Raw genomic sequence first — 18634 nt, 5'->3', positions numbered from 1 at the left:
AGAATATAGACTTTGAGATGGTGAGATTATCCTGCATTATCTGAGTGGGATCCATCTAATAACATGAGTCCTTAAAACCAAAGAATCTGTCTCAGTTGAGCCAGAGAAGAAGGAGATATTTGAAGAGTGAAAACTACTCAATCCACTGATGATGGCTTTGAAGATGGTGGAAGGAAGGCAAAGGCCAAGGAACGTGGGTGGCCTCTAGAAGCTGGGAATGTTTCTCAGCTGACAGATGGCAAGAAAAAGGGGCTGGGGTGCTCAGTTTCCACAAGGAACTGAATTCTGCCAAGAACTCAAAGGGCAAGGAAACAGATCTTCCCCTACAGCCTCCAGAAAGGAACAGTGCTCTGCAGACCCCTTGATGTTAGCCCAGTGAGACCCATGCAGGACTTTTGACCTTCAGAAGAGTAAAATAATAAATTGCGTTGTTTTAAGGTACAAAGCTTGTGGCAATTTGTTACAATGAACAAAAAACTAGTATGTAGGCTCAGGCAAAATGAACTTCCTTTCTGAACATCTTCTTAGGAGCTCAGTCTTTACAATTAAAAGAAACTACTTACATGGTATATTTTTTACTAACACTCTTTAGTAAGTGTAAGAGTTGCCAAGGAACCACGTTTGCAATGACAGAGACAGCTGTTGATGTGGGGCAGAGTGTTTGGGAGATTACCACCACCACAGATATTAAATCATTCCAGGTCACTCTGCAAAGCAAAGATAATTTACTTTCATCAGTAATTCCAAGTTTTTCAAGTATGCGGCACTTTCATAGTAGAGGAGAAAAGAATAAAAAAGACAACAACCACCTACATGAACAGTTGGGCTTTCTGTATGTGTTGACTGATAAAACAGATTCCCTCTTAAATCTATGCTGAATCCATGAATGCATGTAAATGAACTGAAACTTTATTAATCACAGCAATACCAATGTGTATGTGAAAAATTATATTTCATGCACGTGTTGGAGAATTTATGCAGACAAAGCCTGATAAACATATGGATACAAAGACCTTTCTGGATTCTGACCACCCATGCTCAGATCCATAAAATGAAACCAGTGTCAGAGACCAAACAACTCCAAGAGGGCCTTGGCACATTCTGTGTCAGAGGATACCTCTACTCACAGCATTACAGTTTTCCTAATTTCCATTTTAAGACATCTGATTTTTCCTGAACATAAAAATCCTCCGAAAGCTATTTGTGTACCTGCTAAAGCCACACCCGGAAAAACTAGTAAAAAGGGAATAACTAACTTAAAAGTAAAAATGGTCACTTCCAAATAAAGACCCGGAGTAGCTGTGGTCAGCACGGTTCAGGGTATCACTGACCCATGACTGGTTCAACCATGGCTCTAATGAAAGCTCACATAGAAAATGTAAAACAAGTTTTAACAAGTGAGATGGACTCAATTATTTTTCTAAATAGTAAACTATTGATAGCCAATACTTAGCAAATGGGCTACTACAGTATGTCTTCTCTCAAGAAACATTACTTTTCTGACAAATTCTTATACCCCGAACTTCCTGACTGCCACCACCAAATGTAAACTAGGCTGTGCCAGATTAAATTGTCGTGGACCCCAGAAAAGTCATGCTCTTCAATCTTTATTCAATATTGCTGAGTGGGATCATTTTTTTACTGTTTCCATGGAGATGGGACCCAGCCAATTGTGGGCAGTAACTTCTGATTAGATGGTTTCCATGGAGATGTATCTCCACCCATTCAAGGTGGGGTTGTTTACTGGGGCCCTTTAAGAGGGAACCATTTTGGAAAAAAGCTTTAGTGCTGACAAAGCCCACCCAGCCAAGACCTGTGGAGCTACAGAAGAAAAATGCCCCTGGCGGAGCCTTAGAAAATGAGGAGAGAAAGCTAGTGGATGTTGTCATGTGCCTTTCCAGCTGAGAGAGGTGTTCAGACATCAGAGACCACAGCAGACACCAGCCACGTGCCTTCCTAGCTGACAGAGGGGTTCCAGACCCATCCACCTTTCTTGAATCATGCTTTCCATGGATGCCTTAGTTTGGGCATTTTTATAGCTTTAGAACGGTAAACTTGCAACTTAATAAATTCCCTTTTTAAAAACCATCCTGCTTCTGGTATATTGCATTCCAGCAGCTTTAACAAAGTAAAACAAAGGCTTACTTATACTTGCAATTTTCAAAATGGTTTATGAAAATACACAATCTATCAAAAATAATAAGATGTGTGCATGTGATTAAATATTAGAATGCCTGTCCAAAGCTTATCAAGGTTGCCACCCTCTCAGTTCATTTCAATGGGTTAGTAAAATACAAAGAGATGACCCCTCTATGGTATACAAAAAAATCACCTGTGACTTCTGTTGATACAAATTAATTCAGTACTAAATTAAAGCAAACAAACATGCATAATTAGGAAAGAGGTGACACTGGGTGGCTTTAGGAAGGTTACATAGTATCTGTTAAAAAATAAACATTAGTATGGCATTTAGACTGCCAATAACCAGTAGTGGCAAGTAAGTGGAACGCTCTGAACTTAAGGGATTTTCTCCAGCATTTGTGAAATGACAGGACCGGACTGCGTTTTCTTCAGCTCTCTACAGTAATGAATGCTGCATAACCTAGCAGTGCCCCTACGGGCTTTCAGTGCCCCATGCTGTCCTCACAGCGAGCACCGAGCCAGACCTCAGCCCACTCATCTGAACCTGACGGACAACCTCCCGTGTCACTGCCCCAGGTAGTCTCAGCTTCTCTTTTACTAAAAGCATCCTCATCCAATTATGAGGAAGAACAAAAAAGTTATCAGGGAAGAAAAATTTTAAACCTGCCAGAAGGAAGTTTCTATTTAATTCAAGTCATATTGCTACTTATGAAAACTGAAACAAGTATGGACTAAAGCCAACAGTTGTGAGTTGTAACTCCTCTATGCCCATAAGAATGGGGGTGTGAAGGGGAGAAGTGTAGAGAGAAAGTACTTCGCTGTAAGCAAGTACACTGCCAGAACATTCTTCTTCCAAAGTACACAAAATAGGACCCTTAATCCATAAAACAGATTTCAAGATTGGTCTCTGACCCAACACAGTTGGCATGCAACCACAACAAAGAGTGCCAAGTTTCAGAACAACAAAAAAGGCAAAGGACTAAATGACTCCTGGTCTTAAGTTCTGCACAGGAAACACAAGAAGTTTAAAAAATAAAAGTTGCTCCAAGATTTTTGCCAAGGGAGAATTTTAAAAACACCTAATGGAGAACGCCTACTTGCATGAATGGGCGTTTTAGATGAAATGCTCATTTAAAACCACAAAGGTTTTCCTGCTGTTTCAAAAAAGGTAATGTAAAACCTGCCACCACATATATGAGACCATTGGAGTTGCAATTTGTGTACTTCACCCACTTGTGGACCTACGGAAGCAGAGAAATAATCATGAGCACTTGCTTTTAATATTGTGCCAATACCAACTTGAGAGCTCTTCAAGCTGTCATTCATCACAGGCCTTTAATATTTTATTGTCATCTTTCCAGAGTGCCTTTTTGTCTCTGATTTTTCCAACCATCCCTCTTTTTGAGAACACCTCTCTCATTTCCCCAGACACAAATATTAAATAGTGCTTGGAAAGAGAGCAACAGCACAGCCATCAGCATAAATCACACTGCGAACCCACTAACCAGCAAATTTAATTGATATGACTGATGTCTCCCAAATCACCGCCTGCAAATGCAGCTGGTTCTCTGTGGTCCTTGTGCCTTATAATTGGGTTAAGCCCTTTAGAAATTATGCTAAAGGAGGAGTTAAGAGAAATTCTCCAAAATAATAGTGAAGACCTTTAGTGTACTTTTAGCCCATACAATAAAAACCCTTCACAAAGACAGGAACTAAACACAATTGAAAATAAAATTCCTCAGAATAGGAAATAAAAAAAACAAAAAACTTAGAGGCAAGTCTTTGAAACCAAACTGCTTACACTTCTCTGAATGAGACATGCTCTCCCATGCATGTCATCTTTGTAAGTAGTCTGCAACCAGAATTCCTCTGCTCCCACCAGTTGGACATTCACTTATGCTTCAAGTCTCCTGGTAGAGGCAGGTCCCTCGGTCTTCCTGCTTCAGAAGTACCCAGCCCAATTTTTCTCTACCATCAATTACCATGTAGTTTTGTAGCTTCGCATTTTTTGACCATCTTGCTCAGAAGACCTGAGCTCCTGGTTCATTTCTAGACCTCCACAGCCTAGCCAGCTTCAGACATACAAGAAATACTTACTATATTTTCACTAAAATGACTACCAAGCTGGCAAAGCATCGGCCTTAAATTGTAAGCATCTGGTCTCTAGCCACTTTGATGAAAACAGCACACTTTTATGGATATTGTTGGTTTTCAAGTCTGATTACTGCTTTGAAGTTGCTTTAAACCAGAATATGATTGTGTTAAGGGCAACAAGTTGAATACGCATGTTTTTTTGCTACTATCACTCCCATTCTTATGGGTGAGGAGACTATACCTTGGAAGGGTAAATGGCTTTTCCAACATTTCTCAGCATGTACATAAGTGAAAAAGCCAGGATGGGAACCTGGAAAGACCAAATTTCCAATGGTCATGCTTTGAATCACCATGCTACACAAACACTGCAACTTACTCAAAAGCATATATACAACCCCAATTCAAAACAGAAAGAATTAAAAAAAACAAAACAAAACCTTGAGGATACCCTTTTATTGAATGTGCATGTATATGTTCAAATATCTGTTTATTAGGATTACTGTTGATGACACACATATTTGCAAGTTTGATTGTGCTTTATAAAAAAGAGAAAGTTCATTTAAAAATTCCAGGCTTCAAGAGATTTTTATTTCATGATAACAGATTTGAGGAAAAGAATAGCTTTATCCACAAGTTAGGTGGGTAGGCTTCTGAACAACCTATTGTAATCTGTGAGCTCCCTATGAGTTTCCTTAGTTGGGTAAATATATGAAATTAAGGGTTAGCTGGCTAGTTCACTTCGGTTCATTTGCATGCAGGAAAGCTGTTTTTTTTTTTTTAATTTTGACAAGATCTCGAGGGGCCTCCAGTGGCAGTGAGAACGTCTTTAGACCATCAGCACACCTGGCCAGTTAGACAGTAGGAATCTACAAGTTATTCAACAAATTTTTACTCAGTACCAATTGCCCTAGAGGCTGAGGATGATGTGGTGAATAAGGTAGATGTCAGGTTTATTTTTCTAAAGCAAAGCACTCTTTTGAGGGTCACCACTTGATAAACAAGTACATAAAGAAAAAAGATAGATTCAAATTTAAGTGCTAAGAAGAAAATAAGGAGATAATATGATTATGAAGGAGGGGAGGAGAGAGGAGGTCAAGGATGTGAGGAGGGTATGCAGCAGTTACTCTATATGGGATAATTACAGAAGTTTCTGAGATGGTGTTGAATTTAGAGCTCAGAAGAATAAAAAAACAAGCCACGAGAAAATCTGGGGGAAGAGCTTTCCAGAATGAAACCTCAAATAGTGGGAATGCTCAAAAAACGTATGAAGGAAGTCCAAGCAGCTGGAGCTATCTTCCTCTAACTGATTTCCAGTGTGAGTCCACACACGCTATGGTTTCAACTCTTCTAAACTGGGCGAGGTGTGTGTTATGGCACAGGGTACGGTCTCTCTCGGGATATGTTCTGTGAGTGCCTAAGAAGAACATATATTCTGCTGGTGTTGGTTGGAATGTTCTATAAATGCCGATTAGATCCTGTTGGTTGATGGTGTGTTGCTGATTGCTTCAATATCTGCGCTGATTTTCTAATTGTTCTGTCAATTGAAGTCCCTAACTATAATTATGGATTTTTCTATTTCTCCTTTCCATTCTACCAGTTTCTGCTTCACACAGTTTGCATCTATATTAATTTGGTGCACACACATTTAGAACTGCTATGTCTTTTAAGTCACATGATCCTTTGATCATATATTATCCCTCTCTGTCTCCAGTAATTTCCTTTGCTCTGAAACCTACATTATTTGATATCAATTTAACCACTCCTGTTTTCTTTGACATTAACCTTTTTCCATCCTTTTACTTTCAAAGGGCCTATACCATTAGAGTTGAAGTAAGTTTCTTGAAGACAGCAAACAACTGGGACATATTTCTAATCAACTCTGCTAATCTCTTCTTTTTTTCCTTTAAAAAATAATTTTTTAACAAGCTGGTTGTAAAATTTTTAGAAAATACAGGAATGTGCAAGAGTTGAACTAAAACGCACCCAGAAATAACCAGGTTGAAACGTCAGTGTCTATCCTCCCAATCTTTTTCTATCAATCATATACATCTACATTACTGTTCCCCCAAATCAGATCGGACTGTACACACCACTGTCTAAGCTGCTTGTTTTTACCATTTAACTATAAATTACAAACATTTTACCCTACCACTACATTTTTTGTGTGTACCGTCAGTTTTAGAGTATGAAATATTGCATTAACCATAAACTGTTTAATCAATCCCCTGCAGATTAAGTTAGGGTATTTTTAGTTTCTCAGTATAACAGTGCTATATAATATCTTTATTATCTTAGTGTAGCTTCCTATAAGCAGAAGTACCAAGTCATAAGGTATACACATTTTTTAAGGCAATCTATACATAATACCAAACTGGACTCCAGAGAAGTTACATCAATTTACATTCCTACTATATTGTCCAAGAGGGTTAATTTATGCTAATCTCTTTGAAACAATGCACTTAGACCATGTGCATTTAATGTAATTATTGACCTATTACGGCTTAAGTCTATCATTTTATTTTTATTTTGTTTTCCTTTTGCTCTCTGTTTCCCTTTTCTCTCTTTTCTTTTTCCTGCCTTCCTGAAGGTTACCTGAACATTTTTTAGAATTCCATTTTTATTATCTATAGTATTGTTTGGTGTACATAATTAAAACAATATTTTATTATATCATTTTATGTTATTCAGGAGCTTATTATGTACTCTATATTATACAACTACTTTATTCGTATCGAGGAAGAAACTATAGTTACATCATGAGAATATAAAAAAAATTCATTGTCTGTCAGGAAGAGAAAACAGTTTCAGAAAATCTTCTTAACAGCAACGACAAATGTACCAGCAAGTTAATTTATATCAACTAATTGGAAAAAAGATTTGCATTCACCCCAAAGTCTGCATTTTCTACTTCCATGAATCTGCATTTGTTGGGTTTCTGATTCTTACAACTTTAACAAACAGAACTCATAAGTATCATAAAGGCCATTCATGGTAAGTCAATATTTGAAAATAGATGGCTGTGCACCAGAAATTAATAACTCTGTCCACTGCACTTACTTTCATTGCCAAATAATAGTCGCATTAATATTACATTTTTATAGTGAAATCTATGAACGCTAAACTATTTAAATGTAAATGAGTACCTTCTCATATTATACTAAGTATTTATAGATTATTTGGAAGATTAAAGCATTTGTGTTTATAGTTTTAGCACCCACTGCACCACATACAGACTCTGCCCCCCTCCTTGTGCTTGAAACCAGAACACAGCCCTTCTGTTTCTCCCCCGAAAATTACATTATGCTTCTTGTTTATTCCTGCTTTAATTACACAATTGAGATCATAGAGAATAGATGAGAGCAGAACTGAAGGCTACATCACTGCAGGCAGGCTGCCAGGATCAGGGCACGAGTTTGGTAGCTTTCGCCATGTCATCCACATTAGCTCAGGAACAAATGCTGTGGCATCATCTACCAGCCCGATGCTGCATTAAGCAGGTGTGGGACCCAGGACACAGGTAAGGCACAACTACTGCCAGGTATAGCATAACATTATAATGCCAAAGGAAGATGATGCTTTCACTGGAAAATCTGAAAAGCTTGCTCCATGAATATGTAAAAAGACTGCAGTCGGGAGAATAAACAGCTCTACTCAGTGATAAGCAGGGTGGTGACAAAGTAATCTAATTCTACAGATACGCGGTGCTCCCTCAGTTTCTCCAGTTTTTTAAAGGATCCCTTTAACACAAAGAGGTTGAGACTCACTAGCTTAGTGATGGGCATGGAGGAAAAAGGGACAAAGGAAATTCAAAACGAGTGTCAAGATAGGTATCAGAAGTAAACGGGGGTGGGGGGTGGGGGGAGACGACTACTGTCTGAGGAAGGAGAAAGAGTTGTTCCTTCTATGGAATCTTCGCTTTTGTAAATGTCACTTGCTACAAACATCATACCTACAGTTGCCCCACTCTCCTTTCTGTCAGTTTTTCTCTCTTTGAAATTATTTAATTGCACTATGGGCATGAGGTATTACAATGACAAAATAATGCCACCTCTTTTCATTAATATAATGATGGACAGTTTGTACACTTGTCACCTTTGCTCCCAGATGGGAACTAAATGTGCCACCTTTCAGAAGAAGTTCCTAAGAAACTTACACCATCAATGAAGGAAAAGTAAAGACAGTCTTTTTGCAATTAAAAAATTTAAATAAAAATCAGAGGATCTGGTTCCTCATGCATGATTTCTCATGCAATGTTATATCTCAGCTCCAAGGATATGCATGGGGGATCTGACAGCCACTTCCTACTAGGAATAATCCTAGACACCATGCAGTTTCCAGGTAGCATGCACCTACCTTCCTGGCCCTGCCCACTTCCATCCTGAGCCCTGCCTTCTATGTCCACAGCAGCTGGGCCAACAGCCCCACGGGTCAACATCAGTGGGAGCCACAACACGTCTCAAATACTGACTGCTACAGCAAGAGAGCACAACACTAAGACAGGCAGAGGGTATAACCTACCAGAAGTTGGACAGGCTGCTTGGAGATTCCCCAGCCACATTTTCCAAACTCCACACACCTGGGAAGTCGCATCCCTCCAGCTCATCATGAGGGGAATGGACACACCAGCCAGTAGGTGCCCTCATTCTTTGCTTGTATAAAATATGCAGCCACCACAATCAGCTATTTACCCAAGATGCCAACCTCCAAAGGTTCGGTAAGAGTGAGCACATTACCTACGATATAAAAACCATAGATGGATTCAAAACACAAACGAACTCAAATTTCTGTTCTTAATCTTTACTGTTTTCTTGCTTCTGCTTGCTGTTCTTTTTCTAGTGTGTCAAGGTGGGAACTTCGATTATTGATTTAAGATCTCTTCTCTAATGTAAACATTTAGTGCTAACAATTTCCCTCTACCGGCTACGTTGAACCAGAATAAAGTTCACACTGTCCCTAACTGTATACTCATATCCCTTGGCACGAGGTCCCCAAACATGGGGAACAAAAGACCATGTTACATCTGGCCTGAAATGAGCCAACTCAAAATGCCTGAGGGTTGGCTGGGCTTCCGTCCAAAAACAGGATTATTATCTGGTTTGAAAATACAGACACAAGGGAAGTCAACCCCAGTTCTGCAAGATTTCAGTAATTAAATATTTAAATATCACTGTGAGCATTTTTATCATTCTACCTTTCCATTCCTGCTCCAGACCTCCCCTATACAAAGGTTTTGCATTAGTCAAAATTTTATAGCTACTTCTCAAACATCAAAACAGATGTCACAGCCCTAAGTTATGGAGCTATTTCCTAGAGAGCAGGAAACAGCTGATTTTCCCTCCTAGTTATGTTAAGAGATGGCAAGTAAACACCACCACCTTTTTGTGACACTATAATTTACACTCGTGAAAGAAGAGGGAGAAAAAAAATGACTTAATCAGGTAAACCAATTCACACCTGTGTTCTCCACAATTTTCTTTTCTTTTTTTTTAAGTTCTGTCTCTTTAAATTTTATAAATGCATAGTTTCAACTTAAATTGTTTCCTGCTGGAAGAAATATTTGGACCACAGCAAAATATTTCTCTGTAATTCCTTCCTTCCTTCTAGAATGCTTCAGAGCCCACAGAGTTTGCGGGGGCAAAGTCATGGTGACCAACTGTTCTTTGCTCGGTTCCACATGTACCTTACTTGTCTCCGCTTACTCAGATAATGGGAAATACGATGCTCACAATTAGAAATGGAAGCCTTTTTGGAAAACGGTTCTGTTTCCTCACAACAGATGAAAACTGAAAGTAGGTCTCCTCTACCAGGAAACCTCTGTCCCTTTTTCCTCTTCTGTGACAGGCAGTCCATAGGTGCCCTCAACAAGAACCACCTCCTGGAATTCAGGCCTGGCAGAGTCCCCTCCCCATGAGTCTGGGCTGTATTTATCGAGTTGCTTTTACATCAGAACTGGGCAGGCATGAGGAGACATCACTTCCAAGATGAGGTTATAAAAAGACGTCTTCTTAGCTGCACTCTCTCACTGTCTCCTAGATTCTTCACTGTAGGAGAAGCCAGACGCTGTGACCCAAGGCAGTCCTGCAGAGGTGCCTACATGGCAAGGGACCAAGGCCTGCCAGTCATGTGAGTGACTTTGGAAGGAGATTCCACTGCCCCAGTCAAGCCTTCAGATGAGGCAACAGCTCCATGTGACAGTTTGACTGCAACCTCATGAGAAAAAACCTGGAATAGTCAAGCCACGCTCAGACTGTAGAAACAAAGAAACAGTGATATATGAAACATTTGTAATTCTAAGCTGGTAACTTTGAGGATAATTTATTAGGCAAAGTGGTAAATTTCATGCAACAACTTGGCTAGGTTATGGTGTCCAGTTGTTTAGTGAAGCACTGCCCTGCTTGTTATTCAGAGGCTATTTTCTCATTGGATTTGAACCTATTAACAGATTGTTGCATCTACAATCAGTTGTTTGCATCTACAGTGAACAAAGGTGTGTGCTGTCAACAATATGGATAGTCCTATCATCCAGTCAATTAGAGGTTTCAAAAACCCAAACTGACAGTTTCAGAAATCAGAGGAAGAATTTCTGCCTCCACTTCAGCACTGGCTCTTGCTGATGCCAGCTGGTTTCCCTTTTGGAATTCAAACTAAGGACTTCAACACCACTTTTATGAAAGTTTGCAACCCGCAGCCTACCCTATGGAGTTCAGGCTTGCCAGTTCCCATGTTTGTGTGAGCCAGTTCCTTATTATAAAACTCCTTTATAAATATCCTTCTGGTTCTGTTCCTCTTGAGAACCCTAACACAGATTTTAGTACTGAGTTGAAAGCCTGCTGATAACTAATGTGCCTTCTTAGCTAGTGACCCAGTTGTTATCTAATATACCTTCCCAGTTTGCCTCAACAGCAAACGTTTCCGTTATTTACCTCACCCATTTCCAAAGAGCCTCTGGAAGCAGAGGCCTCTTCATTCCAGCTCTCCTCATTAGGTTCCTGGTGTAGGGGAGTAAGTCATCACCATGATATTACACTGTGTGAATTTTTTTTTTTAACTTTGTAAAGTGAGGTTCCAACTTTTGGGCTCTTTTCAATACTTGTCTCAGAGGAGTACAAAGAAAGGGAGTTTCATGTCAAAATTGTTTGGAAAACACTGAAAGATAACGTCCTCTTCTAAGAGAACCCAAACAGTTCTAAGCAGATTGAAAGCTCTGTGAAGTCCTGCAAAAGGAACTCTATTTTACCTTTCTTTTGTGTATGCATGGGCTGGGGGGAAGGGGGGCGGAGATGCATGGGCCAGGAATCAAACCCAGGTATCACACATGGCATGGGAGCAGTCTACCACTGAACCACCCATGTACCCCCAGAACTCTTTTTCACTATAACCTACACACACGCAAATACCTCCTACCCAAACCCACTGAACTAGCATCCTGAATAACGTACTTTGGGGGGGAAGGGTCCAGAGCAAAGGTTCTCAAAGTGCAGTGTGAAAAGTAATTCACACAAATCCTTGGGTTTTGTTTCAGAGTCTCTCTGAAACAAAAGAGTAGGCAGATCAGATTCTACTCTAAAAACATGAAAATTAAATTCTGAATGAAATGATACTTATTATTATTTAACAGTTTCTTTCTAAAGTAGAGGTCAGGGAGGAGGTACATGAGTCCACTCTTACTTCAGTTTTAAAGGTTAAGTAAACATCGGCACACTTTGTGGCCAATCATAAATTTGCTCAACCATTTCTTTCTTTCATTTAAGTATTTCTTCCACTATGTGAATTCCTTGGGAGCTTGTAGGTCGGCGTTCAGATGATGGGTCTGGAGTAACTTTAAGCTTGATTTCTGGTTCCAACACTTACTAAACGTGTCAATTAATCTTGTTAAGCTTCACTATCTTCATCTGTAAAATAGGGACTATTAGATGTATCTCATTGGATTAAACTATTTAATCCATGCAGCACTGACACATCGCTGGGCACAGAGTAGGCACTCAATAAATGCCAGCCATGTTGCTGTTGTTTTCATCACCCAAGACAGCAGGTCATAAATTAACCAATTCAAGTTTCTAACAGAGTCCAAATATCTCAACATGTTCCAACCACCTCATTTAAAACATTAAAAGTTTGAAGTCCTTCTATTGTTAAGCGAAAGAATCCTGAACTGTCATGTAGCAGCTTTTAGCTCTTCACCCCTGTTCTAGCTACACCAGTCTACACCTTCTCTGGTACCAACTGCAGACGGTACCATAAATACAACCTCAACTTTAGAACTTTCACAGGCTTTAACAAAAGGCAAGTTTTACTGTTTTGCTTCCAATACCCTTTATGATGCCACCAAATACTTTATTGGCCTTGTGGTCGACAGAAAGGTTAACTGGCAAAGCCTGTCGGGTCTTTTCCCATCCTTAGCTACTGAACGACAAGAAGAATGCAGACACCCAGGCTAAAAAGAGCTTAAATGTTCCTATCATAACATTTGGGAATCGGAACTAAAAACCATTAGTGACACTGCCACACTCAGCACCTTGGATTCTTCCTTTGCCAAGTTCAGGGCCTACAGAAACTGACTTGTGTGCAGGGACACACACAAGAGCCAAGAAATGGGGGCCTCAGCAGTTACAGCCTCTGCCAGCCTCATCATAACACTAAGAGAGGGCAGCTGCTATGTAAACTTCTATTTACCAGATGCTTACAAGAATCTATTTAAAAAGGCTCCTAAAATTGACTAGGGTCTGACTTAACACGAGTCTCATTCTGGGATGCAAGCCCTGATGTGAGCACTTGTAGTCTCAAGTGAGTGATGGCCACAGAGGGAAATCTGAGGCAGTCCTGTAAGGCTGGATGCAGCTCGGCCTCTGGTGACTTTATTAGCTACTTAACCACTGTACACAACACTTTCCTCAGTTGTAAAATGGAGGTCATGGACTAAATCTTCTAGATTGCTGAGTTAAATGGGGTTAAAAGGGATGTTCCCCAACTGTTCACCACCACCACCCCTCCCAACCATTGGTTCTCGGCCATGTAACTTTGCAGTACTTTCCCACTCTGGACTTAGCCTTGAAATCTGCTTTGGTCAACAGGATGTTAGAATACGTGATTAAACAGATGCTTGAAAAAAGGGCCTGCCTATTTCTGTGCTGAATCTTTGTACCTCATCAGTGCCATAAGAAGGTCTGGGATAACCTGCTAGAGGATGAACCCTCAACTGTCCCAGCTAAGGGCAACCAGCTGCCTCCAGACATGTGAGCCAACTTAGCCAAGAATATCAAAGTGCACAGACAACCACCACAGGTTATGTGAATGCCTTAGTTTCCAGGCTGCAATGACATATACTACACAATGAGTTGTACAAACAACAGGAATTTATTACCTCACCATTTTGAAGGCTGGAAGTCTTGCTTGTTCCACAGTCAGTAACATAACTCCAGCAATCCTTGGAGTTCTTGGCTTTCCCATTACATGACAATATCCTCTCCTTTCATCTCTGTGTTCCCCCTTTCTGCTTCCAGTTCCTCCCCGGAACCTCTAGAACCTCCAATAATGGGATTAAGTCTCATCCCAATTCAGTTGGCTGTACCTTACAACTGAAAAAAGGTCCTATTTACAATGGGTTTAGACCCAAAGGAATGGACTAAGATTAAGACATTGTTCCTCTTCTTCCCCCAGGGTACATAACTCAATCTGCCACAGTTATCAAGAGTTGCTTATTGTTATATGCAACCAAGGTCTGGTGGTTATTTATTATGCAGCATTATCAGGGCAATGCACAAATGAGACAGGAAGTAAAGTGTCTCATTATGGATAACTAGGTAACAGTCTTTACCCTCTTCCAACTGCCCAATGATAACTACCCTGACCACCTTGTTTACAACTTCAAATATCACCCCCCACCTCTGTATTATGCCCAATCCCCCACCCCCACCCCAGAGAGGTCACTTTTTTCCCATAGCACTAATCAATTTCAACATACTATTTAAGTTATTTAATTATTATGATTACTGTTTATCATCTTTTTTCCTTCATCCCACTAGAATGTAAATTCCATGAAGGCAAGGTTTTCCCACTGCTTTATTGATTCATGCACACCCCACAACAGAGTCTAGATGAGTTTCAAGTACAAAGACAATGCTTAATATTCAATTATAATTAAGGAATGGTAGAAAATGGTAGAGCTAGAATTCAATTATTGAACAGATGAATAAATGAGTGAATGAACAAACACCTTTTGATATACTGTGTAGGAGAGAGGATCTGCTCAACAAAATGTTATATTTACATATACTAGTATATAATCATACCAGTATAATTATCACTTTCTCAAATTCCACCCGACCTGCTCATGAAATATTTAATGCGAGGCCTCCGTGCGCTTGCGCTACCAAACCCCGACACTATCACTTATTAGCTTGTGACCTGGGGCCAGCTGCTTGGCTTCCCTCTGTTTCATTTTCCTCATCTCTAAACTGGGGATAATAAGAATAACTACTTCCTAGGGTTGGTTTGAGAATGAAATGGGGTAATCCATATAAAGTGCTTAAAACAGTACCTGGCGCTTAGAAAGGGAATAGAAAGGTCAACAAATATTGTCATATCCTATCCAAGGTATTCACAACCTGGGTTGGTTAGTGCAACGCACAAGTGAGTTCTAGGTCACATGGAGTAAGTCCACGGAGATACAGACTAAGGCCTCTCAACCAAATGCTACAGATGAACCACAAACCACAGACTAAGACATCAAAACCAAACTCTGACTCATAAGGAATATCAGAGCTCATTTATCCTACCAGTAGATAAACCAGCCAAAGCGCGTGCTCTGCCATGGATGGCACAGGAGGCCGGACCAGTGTACCTGGGTTGGAGCCTCTAACTCTTTGAAGATTCATATACTAAACCTCAGTATCAACCGGCTTAAAGGACCAACATTCATAATCACTAATAAATCTGAAACATTTATTCTGTAAAAATATGTTTTCCATGCTTATCGCCTCCTAACAACCCCAAAGTAGGTTCTGTTATTATCCCCATTACAGATGGATAACTAGTCCTGAGAGGTTAAGTAATTTATTCAAAGCAGCTAGGCAATGGTAGAGCTAGAATTCGAAGCCAAGCAGTCTGACTCCAGGGTGTAAGCTCTTGGCCTTTATACTACATTGCCTCCTTGAAGAAGGATTTAATACATATTTGAACAGATGATAGACAAAAACAGAGCTGTCTGGTGTTTTTTCAAACTCTGAATTTTTGAGCATGTGTTTTTGTTTTATCTTTGGCTTTTTCAAAGAGGGAAAACATTTAGTTGTTGTCCTTGTAGCAGTAAGAGTAGCAGCATCTTACTAAACATCAAGCATTTTTGTTTATACTGATTTTAAGACAATTATTTCCTGGACCAAATTTTTACCACCCTAAGGGTAAATAATTAAACACTGTTACATAATGAAATGACTGTTCAAAAAGCAACAACTAATAACTACAGACAATGTTTTCCTTTGTAAATACAAAACTCCTACCAGCTAAAAGAGCGCAGCATGAGAAATCACAAATCAGAGACATGGTTTCCTACATGAACATCTGAAGTTCAAGAAGCTCAAAGTGCTTGATAACATTAAATCTGAGGCAAATAGCTCAATACCTTAAGAAATCCCAAATTGTTACGGATATCCCAGATGGAAATTTCTTAGCTGTTTGTATGTCTTCTCTTCAAATCAGGAAATGCTGGCACCACCTTGTGGTTCTCTTTTCTCTAAAATCAAAGTCCACGAGATATGGACGGCATTCGTACTTGCAGAGAATCCATGTAAGAACGCTGGGATTCATAGAATCCTAGCTGAAGTGAGGAACAAATTTGTTTTCTATCAATCTGGAGTTATTTTCATCTCTAGAACATTCTCTTAAATATAGAGGTTATGTTCAGAATCCCCAAGATTCACCCCCAGAACAGTGAACATTCCTGAACTTACATAGCATCGGGGAATCACCCACATCATTTAATTGTCATTCATTCATTCATGCTGAGAAGATGATTTTGTGTAAGATAAAGGTGCTTTTGATGATACAACTCCACTGGGTACCGGATTCTCTACAATTTACAGACGAGGGCAGTGAGGCTCAGTCAAATGTACTTGATTCAGGTACCTGTTTAAGGTCACTGTACTAGTAAACAGAGAGCTGAGATGCGATTCTGCCTGATCCCATAGTCCCCATTGCCATCCTCTTATTTCCTTCATCACCATGAGGAACAAGATGGTAAATGATCCTAACATATTTGCATGAAAATGGAAAACTTCTAAGAAGTCCTAAATCCTAAACTAATCAAAGTGGTGCTGAAATTTTCCTTCATCAGCAATCCGAGTTAGACCGGGCACATTCTAGGAGCTCAAACATTTGCTGATTAGTCAAAAGTTCAGTTGACCTTGGGAAGTTCTAAAGGACTAAATATCTTTTCCCACAGAAACATAAAAGAGATAACCAGAAGATAAGCATTAGTCAAAGGATAGGGATTGCATTTTTCAAATTTCTAATCAGCATCAAGAAGGGGAAACAAGAAATCCACTTCCTCAGATCACATGTTTCTTCTTGGGTTGCTGGAAATATGATGCACTTGGGAACTGCATGTTAGCCTGAATGATATTTTTAAAAAAAGAAAACTCAATGGAAAACATATGGGAGAGCTAAAGAGGCAGGATAAGCAAAGCAAAGTGAAATGACCTAGAATGCTTCACACCCCATGTATGTTCTGGAAAGTCTTAATAAGACACTCAGATTCACCTCCTATGGAATGAGAATTTGCTTCAGAACTTAAGTACATTTACTCCTCACCCCATGGACCTATTCCTGTTCAGCTGATGATAATGTGATACTTTCAGAAAGTTGATGGGCACTTTTTAATTAAAATGAATTGAATATAAGTGTAGACACACTTTGCACAAAGACGACTGTTTTCTTAGTAAAGTTACTCAACTTACGTTGTATCTGATTTTATTTTTTTAATTTTCCTTCAAAGCTGAGAGTTTTCACTACAGGGAAGAAACTGAACTTATAATTTATTAAGAGAGGAAAAACCCAGAAGGTAGGAAATGTCAACAGTGTGGCTCAGTGGTTAAAACCCAAATATAGTCTCTGTGTTTGAGACCAGCCACCTGCAAGCTGAATTTTCTTGGTGATGGTACAAGACCCTCTTTATTAAGGGCTCCAATTCCTCATCTTTGCTGTAGGAGACAGCAGGGCAGTTCTGAGACTGAGGGGGACATGAACAGGTTATATCAATGGCCTCCATATTAGTTTTGTCTGAGTGGGGGCATGTGATTAGTCCTGGTTGACGAGATGCATGCAGAAGTGAGGTGTATCCAGGGTATTCAGTAAGCAGAGAAGCACAGGGGTGCAGGCCCTCCAGAGGGCACTATGGTGGTTTCACAGGATGCTAGAGGTGGGCTGCCATATGATTCTGCAACCCCACTGCTACGTATATACTTGGAGGAACTGGGAATGGGAACACAAATGGACATTTGCACACTGGTGTTTATAGCATCCATGTTCGTGATCTGCAATGGATGGAGGTGGCCTAAGGGTACACTGACTGGGGACTGGAAGGTGGAACTGTGGTGTATACAACAATGGACTACTGAGTGGCTGCAAGAAAGAATGAAGTCGTAAGGCATGCAACTAAGTGAACGAACCCTGAGGACAATATGTTGAATGAAATGTCAGAAACAAAAAGGCAAATATTACCATGTCTCAATCATATGGACTAACTATAATATACAAACTCAGAGAACTGGTCAAGAACATGGATTATCAGGTGGATACCTATTGTAAAAGTTCTTAGATTTTAAGCTCTTACAGCAGTCACATCTATTCCAGAGGTATAACTGTTTTTTCTAAATTCTGAGATGCTGAGGTATTTGAGTATAACCTGATCATTCCCTGGAACTTTGGGTATTTGGGTGACATCTGAGACTCAGAGTTAGAGCTCTAAAGCTATGAAGGTCAACATTATCCCGTACAGCAAATGTTTAAAAAGTTGAAAAAGTGATCATACTTCAACTACAGATATGAATGAAGCTGATCTGGATAGGACAAAGGTAAATCAGAACACAGGATAAACGATGATATGGTCTATACTTTAAAACTTCAAACTACTGCACGAAACCAAGAGAAGAGATGTTTATTTGGTGTGAAATTTATATTTTGGTAGCAGAGTATCTGATTTGGCTTGTAAGGACAGTCTATTCAAACAGCATGATGGCATGGTATCTTGAATAGAGAGTGATATCTTGTTGGTTTGTACAGGTTACTGTGATGCTCTGATAAATCCCAGAGTAACTGGGGCAGAGAATCAAAAAGATTTTGCAAAGTCCCCTTATGGGAGAAAAGAGGAAGCATTAAATTCCCCCACCTGGGAAATTCCCGATAT

The 18634-nt window shown here is 39.8% G+C and overlaps 1 protein-coding gene across 7 annotated transcripts in view; it reads right to left on the bottom strand.

Annotated features, from left to right (window-relative positions):
• Positions 1–18634, bottom strand: part of MAGI1 (membrane associated guanylate kinase, WW and PDZ domain containing 1) — a 708398-nt gene that overhangs the window by 490191 nt on the left and 199573 nt on the right. The gene's annotated exons all lie outside the window — the stretch shown is intronic.

Source organism: Tamandua tetradactyla, chromosome 15 (assembly GCF_023851605.1).
Source record: "Tamandua tetradactyla isolate mTamTet1 chromosome 15, mTamTet1.pri, whole genome shotgun sequence".
Lineage (NCBI taxonomy): Eukaryota > Metazoa > Chordata > Mammalia > Pilosa > Myrmecophagidae > Tamandua > Tamandua tetradactyla.
Note: the sequence above shows the minus strand (reverse complement) of the source record. Positions and strands in the feature narration are given on the sequence as shown.